This window comes from Tachypleus tridentatus, chromosome 2 (assembly GCF_004210375.1).
Source record: "Tachypleus tridentatus isolate NWPU-2018 chromosome 2, ASM421037v1, whole genome shotgun sequence".
Taxonomy (NCBI): Eukaryota; Metazoa; Arthropoda; class Merostomata; order Xiphosura; family Limulidae; genus Tachypleus; species Tachypleus tridentatus.
In genome coordinates, this window is record NC_134826.1 from 28,737,748 (window position 1) to 28,749,798 (window position 12,051).

A 12,051-nucleotide genomic window follows, 5' to 3' on the forward strand; every position below is an offset into this window, starting at 1 on the left:
ATAAATAAGATTTATTTATATTGTTAAAGGATGTTCTAATGTAACTGGAACCTCCTGTGTGGACTTTGATCAAAAGAATACAATTATTTAAAGCTCTAGATACAGTTGTGGTAGCCAACAGCTATGGTAGTGATTTCCAAGTGCGTTTTACAACTCATATTGTAGCAACAGAGACAGAGAAGAAGACTTCGTCTTGCCAGTTGGGTTCTAAAGTAACTGAAACATTCTGTGTGGATTTTGATGAAAAATTAATTATTTGAAGCTTTGGAAACAACTGTGGTAAACAATAGTATTACAACTTTTTGTAGATGCGTTTAACTTGATTTGAATATATATATTATTTTAAAACAAGTGGATTAGGTGATGTCTGTTTATTGTTGAAATTCATTTTCAGTAATTTCTTGACCCTCGTGGAAGAACATTCACACGAGCGTTCATGTTAGGTTCATTCTAGTCAGAAGAATCAAAATAATAAGGAAAAGCTATTAACACAAATCTCTAGATATACCTATAATTTTTTACAGTTTATCAGCTAATAACATTTCAGGTTCTTTAGAAATCTCTATGTATTACATAAACAAAAATAACTAGAGTGAATAACACAAATTATTTTACAAATATTTAACTGATTATACATGATAACTCATAAGATAAAGGTGATAACTCCTTTCTAAAAGCCTTTGGGCGTTTATGACTTCCTATGTCATCTCTAACCATAAAAACTGATACCCAACTTGGTCAGTGATAAGTTTATGAATATAAAACGCTAGAATCTGGTCTGCGATTCCATAAGAGGAATAGAACAAAACTTGTTAGTAGCTTTGCACTATAATAAACAAATTGTCTAGGTACTACAGCTTTCTTAATTGTTAAAACTTAGAGAACACCAGTATGAAACTCGTAAGAATACATATGAACTTTGATTAAATTTCTCATTTTTACACCAAATACCAAGAAAAATCAGGATGAAACAATGTCCTTCAAGTAATTCCTCAATCAACCAACCACCATAACTGTTGGCCCTGACTTGAGCAGTAATTGAAGTACTTGGTAGAGTAGTCCACTGTATACAAGTGCTTCAGAAGCTTTGTGCTTAATAAGACAACATCATCAAAAATACTGTATCTTCTGTTACGTGTTATTATTTTATTTCCGACTAGTCTCCAATTTATTACGTTATGTACGTTACGCATTACCATCTTAAATAACCGGAAATTTGAATTTGAGTTTAGTAGCTTAGTTAATATGTATTAAATTTATGTTATTAGCCAATATCCTTTTCTTAATACAAATATATTTTAATATACAAACATCAAAACGATGCAATTCAAAATAACGATTATTACTAATAGTTATTACAAGTGATAGTTTATATACAACAGTTTCACAAAATGGCAGACAACAATGAGACTTATATTCTGTTAAAAATTACATATTTTATCTATGATCTCCAGGTCCACAAGGCATAGATAACTTAATTGTTTTGCGCCATAAAACGCCAAACTCACTACCACCACCAGGGCCAGGACGAGGTAATTAATTCCTAGTTGATAATATGGTACCTCGCTTGAGCAGACTAGGCTTGATTGACCTCACGCCGCTACAAGTTTACTTCTCGCCGGTAAAGATATTTAATGTTCTCGAAGAAATACTGACGTTCGACGTTATTCATTGAAGTTGACAGGTTTATTATGTTCGAAATCTATAAACGTTCCTGATCCAATTATAGTTTTCCAATTAATAGACGTTAATCACAGTTGTAGCTTTCTAGGCCTTTAGCGTACTGACTGTAATTGTCCAACAATATTCCACTTTTGTCTCTTGGCTGGCTGCTTTTAAACAAATCACGCGAGACTCTAGAACCTTCACGAAAGCTCACAAACGGTTGATCACTAATATATAAATACAATAAAACTAAAATAGAAACCTTTATAACCCGAGCGCTTTCGAAAAGTGGACCTTTCTTCTTCAGGGGCAATCTGAAGAAGAAGAAAGGCCCACCTTTTGAGAGCGCTCGGGATATAAGGGTTTCTATTTCAGTTGTATCAAGACTTCTTGGACCTACGTGTTTTAAGCACATAATATATATTGTTGATCCTTACTCAAGAACTCTACGAGTTTGGAGAAGAGGAAGGACTTACATAATGCATAGTCAACAACATATGTCACACGCAAAAAAGAAAACTTTACTGAAAGAAACCAAGACACTAAAATAAGTGCACAACAGTAAATTCTTTACATTTCATATCCTTGAGCCACATTAAAGCCTTGGCAATGAAAAAAAGTGTATTTCTGCAAGAGTCTCTTATTTTTGCAACTATTTTTCCCAATTACTTGGGCAATGAAAAGTGGGCCTAATTTATTTAGTACTTGACACGCATTGTTCATAAAACGATGATAAGACATCGGATGACTCGATTTTGTTCTGATTTTGCCACCTCTGTATATAGCCAATATAGAGAACGACAGTATACACAGCTGACAATGTCATTAAGGCATCAGTGTACATTCAGATTATTATATCTTGCAGGACTGAGGAGCATTCTGTGCAATAGAGGATTTTTTTCTAGTCCCTAACTGTTAAATCTAACTTGATTTCGATTTATACCTGTTTTGACTGGTTTCTGGAAATCCTTCTCCAAGAAACAGAAAATGACTGCTGAAGAATTATCTTTAAAACTTATAGAGCTGACCCATTGTTAGTCATTTCATTTATATTTAAGATCTGGACAATTAATGGTCTTTAGTAATCAATTAATCGATGGGCTCTTTGATTGAAACATTTTTACACGCTCCACAACCCGTACATAACAAAAACCAGCAAAATTGGGTATGTGCTACCTTTTTAAATTTTCAACCACCGTAAAACCTTTATATGGTATTACGGTATTTTGTGTTTGTTGTTGTTTGCATAGTTTCGAATTGCCCTTAATTTCACATGATTAAAAGAAAACGTAGTAACAAATCGACAAGTGGGCCGTTTTGTTTACAAGTAAAACCTCTGTAGCTGTGTGCAGAAAATATGAACTTTTTTTCATGAAGTACAATAAAAACATGCCAGAAAATGGCAAAGTATCCATTCTAAAATAGTTTTGATTTAAAATTGTTTAAATATAGTTAGAATAAGCATGCAAAATTGCTTTTATGTCTGTGATGCAACTTTGTAAAACCTTGAAGAAACTCTGTATTCAAGTTAAAAAAATTATGATTATGCAAGTCTTAAAACATTATACAGGAATATGTATCGTACTTATTAAATTGTACAAAACTTGTAATGTCTGTAAACACCATTGATAATGCTCTCGGGTTTCTTGTTTGTTTGTTTGTTTTGGAATTTCGCACAAAGCTACTCGAGGGCTATCTATGCTAGCCGTCCCTAATTTAGCAGTGTAAGACTAGAGGGAAGGCAGCTAGTCATCACCACCCACCGCCAACTCTTGGGCTACTCTTTTACCAACGAAAAGTGGGATTGACCGTCACATTATAACGTCCCCACGGCTGGGAGGACGAGCATGTTTGGCGCGACTCGGGCGCGACCCTCAGATTACGAAGCGCACGCCTTAACGCGCTAGGCCATGCCAGGCCCTCGGGTTTCTTCTTATAAATTTCCGCATGACTGCTACACTAAAACTACAGAACTGCTGCTGATGACAGTAAATATATTAAATTAGTTGGTGACATTTTAAATCAACACTTTATATATATTGGGTTGTTTGGAATTTCGGGCAAAGCTACATGAAGGCTACCTGCGCTAGCTGTCCGTAATTTAGCAGTGATGTACTAATGGGAAGTTTTTGTTGTTTGTTTTTATTTCGCTCAAAGCTACTCGAGGGCTATCTACGCTAGCCGTCCCTAATTTAGCAGTGTAAAACAAGAGGGAAGGCAGATAGTCATCACCACCCACCGCCAACTCTCGGGCTACTGTTTAAGTTGCCTTAACCCACCTGGCTATGCAGAGCCAACAAAAGGGAAGAAGGCAGCTGCTAGTCAGGCTCGGCATGGCCAAGCGCGTTAAGGCGTGTGACTCGTAATCTGAGGGTCGCGGGTTCGCATCCGCGTCGCGCCAAACATGCTCGCCCTCCCAGCCGTGGGGGCGTTATAATGTTACGGTCAATCCCACTATTTGTTAGTAAAAGAGTAGCCCAAGAGTTGGCAGTGGGTAGTGATGACTAGCTGCCTTCCCTCTAGTCTTACACTGCTAAATTAGGGACGGCTAGCACAGTTAGCCCTCGAGTAGCTTTGTGCGAAATTCCAAAACAAACAAACAAACAAAGCAGCTGCTAGTCAATACTACCACCACCGACTCTTGCGCAATGTTTTTATAAACGATTGTAGGATCTCGTTACATTATACCATCTCCACGGTTGAAATGGCGAGAATATTTGGTGTGACTGGAAGTCAAACCAAAAACCATCAAACTTAGAGTCAAGTGTCCTTAACACCAGGCGCAGATAGCCCTCAAGTAGCTTTGCGCGAACGTAAAACAAACAAACAAGTATATCTGAACACTAGGCCTTTTAATAAATATTTGTTATTGCGAACCAGCGACCCTCACATTACGAGTCGCACGCCTTAACACGCTTGGCCATGCCGGGCCTTTAATAAATATAATAGAGTTAATTCTTTTAAAAACATTATCAATATAACATTTAAACAACTTCGATAAAATTCTGTTATAGATCTATATTACGTGTCAGTTGAATACTTTTCCACTGTTGGACCCCGAACCTAGGAGCAAAACGGCAAGTCTACAAACTTACAATGTGAAAAATCGGGAGTCGGTACCAGTGTTGGATGCGAAACACATCGCCTATCGTGTAGCTTTGCATTTAGCGACAAGAACTTTAACTGTTTGAAATAAAATTACCTTCTAAAGTACTTGCAAAACGAATCATCACAATGACAATTAATACTGATGTTCATAGAAGGAAAAAAAAGAAATAGCGAAGATCGTTAGATAGAATATTTATGCTAAACGTTTTTCAAATATACAATTCATGCATGTTTCAAAGTATATTCAATATTAAATAAGTCAAAACATCACCTATGCATATGTATACAATTTAAAGGGGCACAACACTGTTACGTATTACGATTTCAAATAGTTTGAAAGTGAGATAAATTATGATTTAAATTTAGAAGTTAATTAAATGTACAGAAGTATCAAATTTTTGATGTTTGCAAACTAGATTGATACACAAGTTTCTTTCTTAATACAAATATATTTTAATATAAAAACAGTAATACAAATTAAAATAACGATTATTACATACAATGATTTATATACAAAAGTTTTACAAACTTATAAACTATACCAAGTCTTGTATCTAATCCGAAACTGTTTTGATATCTGATTGAAGGATCACAATGAGCGAATTAATTCTGAGTTGATATTCATTTAGCTCTTCAACCATCACACATTAAGTTTTCCACCACTAAAGTTATATAATGTCTTCGTAACGTCCTAATTTAATTCACTGAAGTGAATAGGCGGGAATTTCATGATACAGATTTAACAATATAACTTTCATGTATTACTAAATATATATTTAACTAAAATAAACATATAATAGAAAATCCGTCACAGCGTTAAAATAAGTGCGCAGTAATTCTCTAATAACAGGGTCCAGACCCGAAATAGACTTTACATGTTTCTATGATTTACACCACCATCCTCAGGAATAAAATTAATCTTCGGTTATGATTTATAACTACATCAATAACTTGTATACTTTTATTTCTGTTTAGAGTTAAACACACCAAAGAGTTTTACGAAACATATGTCTGGTACTGTTTTATTCTAAACCTGAGTTCACAATATACTGGAAGTTTCCTTACGTTCACTTTATTTTTTTACGATATTAAAAGTGTTAAATGCATGATTAAATTTGTTTAACAAAAGTACTTTAAACATTTAACGTTACTCAGATAATAAAAGAAGTGTTCTAATAGTTGATTTATAGTTTCGAAGCTGAGTACGTCCCTAGAACGTGATGATATTAAAAACAAAGAAATGCAGATCAGCAGACAGTACACCATAAATCAAAGAGACATTCATCTGGAAATGGTTTGTAATGTTCGAAATCTACACACGTTCCTGGTCAAATATATCTAACTTTTCCGATTAATAAGCGTTTATCACAATTATGACTTCCAAGGCTTACAGTATACTGACTCTAGCAGAGCAACAATATTCAATAAACTGTATCTTTACGCGTCAATTTATAATCTTTAAGCGAAATTCTCGAAAGTTCACAACAGTATTCGAAGGTACGCTAGTGCTTTAGAATACACACACACACACACACACATATATATATTGTTGATTCTTACCTCTCGAAAATCTTCTTCAAATGTAGAGAACAGGCTCAACTTGAGCAATACACACTTAACAATATAAGTTACATACATTTTCTAAATATATATTTAACCTAAAAAAACATAAACATTTCATATCCGCTATAAATAAGAGAATTATTTGCTGCTTAGAGGACAGTATATGCAATGGCATGCTGTTCTCTCTATTTAAAGTTGTTCAAACTCAGGGTTTTAGCTGCTTGATGAAACTGATTTTTTTTAGAAAAATGTACTTGGACATCGGGCAAATAAAAAACCATCAAATTCTTGCCATTTTCAACCAAGGTAGAGAGAACGTCCTGAAGAGAAAATTGTTCTGCAGTGGTCTCTAGTTGACGATGATGGTTACCCTTTATTAGAAAATCTCTATATTTTGCCGTAATTAGAATAGAATAGAAAACTGGAAAAATACTAAGATAAAAGCAACACTTTTGTTAGTTTACAGGACATTTTGAAACAGTCACTTAGAAAGCGTCCCAATTCAAAATATAATTGATAATAATCATTCACCCTGATTCTAATCTCATTAACCCCTGGGTTAACTTTTCATCCGATTGACAAACGCTGTTCTATGTGGTCTATTCCAAGAGACCATTTAGGCCATAGGGAATAAAAAGTTCATATGACATAGAACCACAATGGGAAGATAACACCGAAATACTGTGTAAATTTTCTCATTTAGGGCGCCAACAACATCACACTCAAGATGGAGGATCACCATTTTCAACAGCAAACACCAATGCGAAATGATGGTCTGTTCCAATTTACATAAGTATATGAATCACCAAAAGTCTTTTATATTCTTCAACAACTTATTGCTGTTTCTTAATCTTGGCCAGAAAAATGTGTTTGTAAGAAGCAGTATAGGGTTCTACATAATTTATCTCTCTTTGAACTGTTTGAATTGCTTAAGCACTAAAGTTCTTACTTAAAGTTGGTGATGTTCAACAAATTCATACTCTTCTAGTGCCATGATCCAACGTACAATACTCACTACTGAATTTTCAGAGTTCATAATCCATTCTATTGATATGTGGTCTATAGGATCTTTCTTTTCTCAGGTATTTAAAAGTAGACTTAAATGTTTATCAAACACAGAAATGTCGTTAACATACATTGAGCACATCTTCCAGTGATTCCCTCTCAATATAAGTCTTGTCAGTCATTCAAAAGTAGCAGACACATTATTCAGGACACGTGGGACAATGTAAATTTTGTGCTTATCATGTGAAGTACAATAAGCAGTTACTGGTCGGCTTTCATCATCCAACTTGATTTGCTAGAATATAGAAGTCAAGTCTAATTTGTTGAGGTAATGGGCAATTTCCCACGTATTCATTCATTCATTTATCAATTAATTCACCCATCTACAATTAACATATAATCTTAACATACCATTCTTCCTCCTGAAAATTATCAACACGGAAAGCAAGCACTCTCTGAATACAGTGTGATTTTACCCATCAACATCAATTATATCTCACCATTGGCTATATCCCTGATGCTCAAAAGAAAATTGCACAGTATTGTGGTTGAACTATTATTACATTCTTCTTTACTTTCAAGTTCTTATGGTTTATAAACATTTGCCAGAATAAAGTATATATGGATTGGATGGAATGGTTTCACTCCACGTGCCTAGTACATTATAAAATCAGTTGGTGTTTCAGCACTTCCAATTTCAACTATAATTTTACCTTAATTCAATGTACCTCTGTAAGCATATACTGAGTGCTATTAAACTGATCATTTCACTCTATATGCCATTGGTCATACCTAGTCTGAACACATTTAGTTTTATGGAAGCAGATATGTATTTGACCCTCTTTATCTATTGAACAGTCAGACATAACTGCACACCTTGCATGTCTTTTTTGTAGTCTCCTGTAAGTCCCAATTATAGTAGATGCTTTTGTTTTTCTTGAGAGAGCACCACCTGATATTAGTCATTGTGGCATTTGCCACAGCATAAGACTTTATCGAAAGCCCTCAGAGTCTCTTCATCCATTAATATCTAATGAAGCTAAGTCTAAGTATTAGGATGTATATGTAGCTTAATAGGCTTTGTTGAAGCTCATGCAGTTCGAAAGATAAGCTGACCGAGTTGAAGCCCCTGCAGTTGTTTCTGTAGTTTCGTTTTTGTTGCAACCTTTCTGAAATTATCATTCAAACCTTTTCATTACAGATGCCGCCTTCCTTAAGTATAGATGTCTCTGACACCCATTTCATTTGACAATCCTCTATGAACTTACTAACATTAAGCTTAAATTTATATTTAATTTTAATGCAACAAAACTCTACATTTGGACAAATATTTTATTCTATTTTCAGCAGCAGAACGACTAGTTATTATAGGAGGCGTGCCTTCCAGTTCTCCACAATCATTATCTTATCTATGACCCAATGTGATTCCTAAAGATCGCCTCACATCTCAGATAATCTCTTGTTTGTTCCATGAGTTATCACCTTCATTACCAGGTGTATGTTATCTCTTCTGGTGGCGAAATAGCTTCAAATAGCGAATTTTCTCCATGAGTGATGTCATACGTTTTCTTATTCATCTCTGTGTTCTTTGTGCTGAGCTGAAAATTCAGCTTAACAGTTCAGGTTGTAGTTCTCTTCATGAGTCTCTGGTCAGAGTGAACAAATGGGCTTTATCTCATACGTCAAAGGTAAATATCATCCAGGAGAGGACTTCTCTTAGACTTTGTAACTGTCTTAAAATGTGGTCCACATTTAACATCAAGCTTCTTGAGTTGCTCAAATACTTCAGTTGATGAAAAAGTTAATTTTATAATCTTATAAAACTACAGTTCATATTGACAATACACGTAGCAGTTGTTTAATTATCATAAAAACATCAAAGCAAAAGTTCACTCTTCATGAAATATTGTGAATCTAACCGTATTAATAACGAATAGCCTACACTACTGGAGAAGATACAAAAGTTTATTGTTAATGGCATTAAACCAACTAGAACTGTACTTTATTATTAACAAAACATGAGATAAACAATTCGTTATCATTGAACTTACAGAACTGTAGTTTATTATTGATCAAAAACGTTTAACCAGAGTTAATTACAGGTAACCCTAACAAAGTTGTGTCTTGAGTTTAATATAAATAATATATGGATCTTTTGCTCCTAATGAAATGTTTTTATCCATGTATTATTTTAATCAGTGATAAAATATAACTTAATCTAAAACTGTTTTCACAAAATAAATAGAAACGCGATTAATATTAATGAGAATTTGGCGTTGCATTTAAACTACATTATATGATAGATGAAGCAAGTGAAAACACAGTTCATCACTCATGACACTTAAATACTTGGAGCTGCTGTTAATTATTAACAAAGGAACGAGAACATCAATCTGGGTTTCATGAAACATACACCAAATCAGTTCATTAGTCATGAAACATGTAGAACCATAGTTCATTGTGGATTTAAAATGTGATACAAGAGTTCAATAGTAGTAACTGTACATAATAGAAATTCATTATTCCGGAAATGTATAGAAAATCAGATACTTTTTGGATGCAAGTTAATACAGTGGTCCATTACAATCGAAATATTTAAAACTCCAGTACCTTACTGATAAAGAAACGTAGTTTATTATTTATTGAAGTTGAGAAAAACAGAGCTCTCAACGAATCATTAATCAGACAATCATTTTTGATGATACCTTTAGGTTTGATAAAAGAAACCTGTACAACTGTACTTTGTAAAGAAATTCATAGCTCAGGATTTCGTTACTCACAAAGTTTGTGTTTAATAAAAACATTTAGGACAGCTGAAGGTATATAGTAACGAACAATGTAAAATGCAATTCGAATAGTTCATTACCGACAACAATTCTTTACCTTACTAACGAAAAAATGTAGAGCTGTGATTAATAAAAAAAATATAATTAAGATTACCATCTAATAAACTTTTGCTCAGTTGTTCAATACACACAAATGATCGTCCATTGTTAATGAAGTCGTCAGGAGGTGATATAGATTTTTTAAATGAAGTTTGTTGATTCTTAATGAAGCTTTTTTTTTCATCAAATAACTTGGTATGGTGATTTATGCAATACCAACAATATCTAATCTTTTTTGATAAATAAATAAAAATAGTAAATAAAAACTTATACAACAAACTATCTAATAGATGGCGATTGTATTCGTATAATTTTTAAAAGTTCCTTTGTTAATTAACAATAAGATGTTAGTTATTTCATAAGATATAATTTTCTGCATTTGACTTTAGCCACCCTCCCCATCCAGTGGCACAGCGGCATGTCTGCGAAAATATATTACTAGAAACCCAGTTTAGATACCCTTTGTAGGCAGAATACAGATTGCCCATTGTGCAGCTGCTAGATGTACACGACTATTTACTGTAATAGTTACTAATTAGTTTAGCTAGTAATTTAATAATTATTTAATTTTCTTAATAATTGTGTTAAAAGTAATTGTTTTAAAGAGAATGATTATCAAAATTTTTGTTACGTAACTCGTAACATATTGTATGTATAATCAGTGATCAAAATTTTTGTTACATAGAAGAGCGAACGTTTCGTCTTCGGTCATCGTCAGGTCATCGTTTGTGAATGATTGTATGTGTAGTTCAATTATTGTTGTATTGTGAATGTCATCTTTCTCGAAACTTATAAGTTTTCTCGCTATGTGAGTATTGATACATCATAGAAAGTCCTAGTAACTAGAAAGTTCCAGGCCTTAGTAACTCAAAGCATCGCCGTATATTAAACTTACAACTATGTAATAAAGCCCACATTAGAATCAAGTTCATTCAAAAAGGAAAGTATGAAGTCAGCTGACGTCTGAGTGATTGGCCTTAACGAGCGATATCTTAAAGTGAGTTTCACAGTTAAACATAGTTAAGGAGAATAATATTTTTTATCAGAGGATATTCTAAAGTAATTGAACCATCCCATGCGGGTCTTGATGAAAAAGAGACAAACAATTAAAGTTCAGGATAAATATATAATAGTAGTAACATAAGGAGTAACGTAAGTGAATTATTCACTGATACTATTATGATAAGAGTGGAAAAAATAATTTGTCTTGTAAACTAGATTTTTAAAGTAATTGAATCAACTTGTGTGGACTTCTGAAAAGGAAAGAAAATTATATAGAGCTTTAGATAAAAACTGTGAGTTTTCTATAGAGTATAAACATTTTGTAGGTGCGTTTGACTTGCTTTTCATATATATTATTTTAAAACAAGTGGATTGTATAGCGTCTGTTTATTGTTCAAATTTAATGCCAACAAGTCACAGACACCTACTGTAGAAGAATCCCAACCTACTAATGTTTAAAACATTGACAGTAGCTGTATGGTTCATTATAAACAAACAAATAATCATTTGACTTTAGTTCCAGGCCTGGCATGGCCTAGCGCGTTAAGGCGTGCGCTTCGTAATCTGAGGGTCGCGCCAAACATGCTCGCCCTCTCAGCCGTGGGGGCGTTATAATGTGACGGTCAATCCCACTTTTCGTTGGTAAAAGAGTAGCCCAAGAGTTGGCGGTGGGTGGTGATGACTAGCTGCCTTCCCTCTAGTCTTACACTACTAAATTAGGGACGGCTAGCACAGATAGCCCTCGAGTAGCTTTGTGCGAAATTCCAAAACAAACAAACAAACAAACAATTGACTTTAGTTGCATCGAGATTTGGGGTCGGCC

The 12,051-nt window shown here is 34.0% G+C and overlaps 1 protein-coding gene across 1 annotated transcript in view; it reads right to left on the bottom strand.

The window, feature by feature from the left end:
- Positions 1-12,051, bottom strand: part of LOC143240019 (putative ammonium transporter 3) — a 73,496-nt gene that overhangs the window by 45,164 nt on the left and 16,281 nt on the right. The window lies entirely within an intron of this gene.